The following is a 2,954-nucleotide window of genomic DNA, read 5'->3' on the forward strand; positions in this document are numbered from 1 at the left end:
GGTGTTAGCCACTGGAGGATAAATATACATTGTCTAGTTTTCTGTGATATCATTAGGAAAGAAAAATAAAATTAAATTGATATCTTAGATTAGGGTCAGCAAGCTTTTTCTCCAGGGCCAGAATATTTTTTACTTTGCAAAATCCATACAATGTGTGCACATCCACTCAACTGTGCTGTCTAACCTGAAAGCCGCCTTCGACAGGACTTAAATAAATGGGCATGACTGTGTGCAACAGACTTGATTTACAAAGTCAGGCGGTGGGCCATGTTAGCCTGTGGTTCCAGTTGGCCAGCCCCTGTCTCAAATCATTTTAGGACGCACACATGCACAGGAATACATGCTGCTGCTTAGAGTAAGACTGTAGTTACAAATTCTACACAGACAAGTAGGGGAATGTCAAACGTGAGGTTCGTGTAATAACAATATTTTCCTGGGTACTACATTTTTCTCATTATATTCTAAAATAATACTTACTATCCAAATAAAATAATTGAGAATAATATTGAATTACAGTTGAATTAGTATTCCTGAAAGGCCTCATAAGTTAAAATTCAGTCTTTATTATTACATCTTGAAAGTCTTACTGTACTACAGCTGATTTATTTCTCCAAGAAATAAAAGGAGGCCATTCTACATTTCAGTAGCCCCACTAAACCAGTTACCTCCCAGGTTTAGAATCTTAAAACAGGGTCTTTTTTTACTCTCTTGTCAAACTTTCCTAAAGACAGTACTCATCGACTGTGTAAAATTCTTTCTTCCTAGATTTCAGATCCCCTGAAATTCTCCTGGTAAAATATAAATAAATTTTTAAAAAAGGCTTATTTTTACTTGTTATTAGAAGACATTTTACTGTCAAAGGGAGAGAATTTCTAATCCCTTCCACAGGCCTTTCCACTGTCCTAAGTCTCTCGGACATGCCGTCACCTACACATGGGACCAGCGCCACCTAAATCCTAACCACCCTGGGTCAGCATGGATCGGGTGAGGAAGGCAGTGCCCCAGGCCCCACTGCCCAGAGTTGACGGTGATGTTAAAAAGTCGACTTTGGAAACAAAGTATGCTTTATTTGTTGCCCTGGCCGGTTTGGCTCAGTGGTTGGAGTGTCGGCCTGCGGTCCAGAGAGACCCGGGTTCATTCCCACTAAGGGCGCGTACCTCGGTTGCAGTTTGTCCCCAGCCCTGGTTGGGTGGCGCGGGTGGCAGCCACTCGATGTGTCCCTTTCACGTCGTTGTTTCTCTCTCTCTCTCTCTCTCTCTCTCTCTCTCTCTCTCTCTCTCTCTTCCTCTCTCTCCCTCCCACTCTATCTGAACAAAAAATGGAAAAAAAAAATGTCCTCGGGTGAGGATAAAAAAACAAAAACAAAAACAAAGTATGCTTTATTTGTCAACTTAAAATAAATGTCGACTTAACAAAAAATAAAATAAAGTTTTTCCAGTGCTATGAGCAAATAAGTACAGAGATTCAGAAAGAAAAGAATATTTGCGGCCTGCAGACACCGTCGTACGGAACCGCTGGAGCCCAGCCATGGTGAACCCCACCGTGGGCTTCGTCATCGCTGTGGGTGGCGATCCCTTGGGCCGTGTCACCTTCGAGCTGTTTGTGGACAAAGTTCCAAAGACGGCAGAAAACTTTTGTGCTCTGAACACTTGGGAGAAAGGATTTGGTTACAAAGGTTCCTCCTTTCACAGAATTATTCCAGGATATTGTGCCAGGGTGGTGACTTCACACGCCATGATGGCCCAGGCGGCAAGTCCATCTATGGGAGAAATCTGATGATGGGAATTTCATCCTGAAGCACACGGGTCCTGGCGTCTTGTCCACGGCAAGTGCTGGGCCCAACGCAAACGGATCCCAGCTGTTCATGCGCACTGCCAAGACGGAGTGGTGGGGTGGCAAGCACGTGGTCCTCGGCCAGGAGAAAGACGGCATGGATGTTGTGACAACCTTGGAGAGCTTTGGGTCCAGGAATGGCAAGACCAGCAAAGAGGTCACCATTGCTGACTGTGGACAACTCTCATAAATTTGACTTGTGTTTTATCTTAACTACCGGACCATTCCTTCTGTAGCTCAGGAGAGCCACCCCTTCACCCCCATCTGCTTGGAATGTTCTATAATATTCAGGCCCTTGTTGCAGTTCATTGAGTTCCATATTTTCTTTACTCTTTCCAAGTCTAGCTGGATTGCAGAGTTAAGTTTATGAATATGAAATAAAAACTAAACAATTGTCAAAAAGACACGAAAAGAAAAGGATATTTCCTTTGTGCCTAAAATGCATATAGATTTCAGAGATTGAGACATGCACTGAGAAGGTAAGCAACTAATCAATTAAGAACTCATAGAAAGGTTGATTATATAAATATATAAATCTGCATGTAACTGTAGAACACAGAATACAAACATTACAGTACCACTTGCAACCACTTAAATCTAAAGAATAGGAAATTTTAAGTATTTGCTTCTAACGCTCATAAAATCATCCATGTGAAAAAATCCAAAATTGCTGGAAAGTGTAAAAATAATTCTTTTTACCACCTACAGGTAAGTGAAAATTGCTGTACAAATTTTCTTCAAATGATTTGGAAGGAAAAGCATTTGTCCAGAAAGGAAAATCTCTGAAGCAACCCAGTAAAACCTGGGGAACAGAAGAAAGGTCCTCTCACTGGCTGGGTCTACACGGCGGACAAAACAGACCACCCTCTGTGTGCACACACGCAGTGTGCGGTTGTTCACTGATTAACAAAATGTTATTTCGTGCCATGTACATTAATTTGTATATTAAGTACATGTACGAACATGTGTGTGTGTGTATACATATACACAGTTGACCCTTGAACAACACAGTTTTGAACTGTGCAGGTCCACTTATACATATTTTTTTAAAAATAAATACCTGTGCTATTTTTATTTTTATTTATTTATTTTTTTATCCTCACCCGAGGACACTTTTCCAC

General features: G+C 41.4%; 1 pseudogene; it reads left to right on the top strand.

Moving 5' to 3' along the window:
- Nucleotides 1–1,527: 1,527 nt before the first annotated feature.
- LOC118642796 lies at nucleotides 1,528–2,047 on the top strand (annotated as a pseudogene).
- The last annotated feature ends 907 nt before the right edge of the window (nucleotides 2,048–2,954 follow it).

This window comes from Molossus molossus, unplaced genomic scaffold (genome assembly GCF_014108415.1).
Source record: "Molossus molossus isolate mMolMol1 unplaced genomic scaffold, mMolMol1.p scaffold_m16_p_3, whole genome shotgun sequence".
Lineage (NCBI taxonomy): Eukaryota > Metazoa > Chordata > Mammalia > Chiroptera > Molossidae > Molossus > Molossus molossus.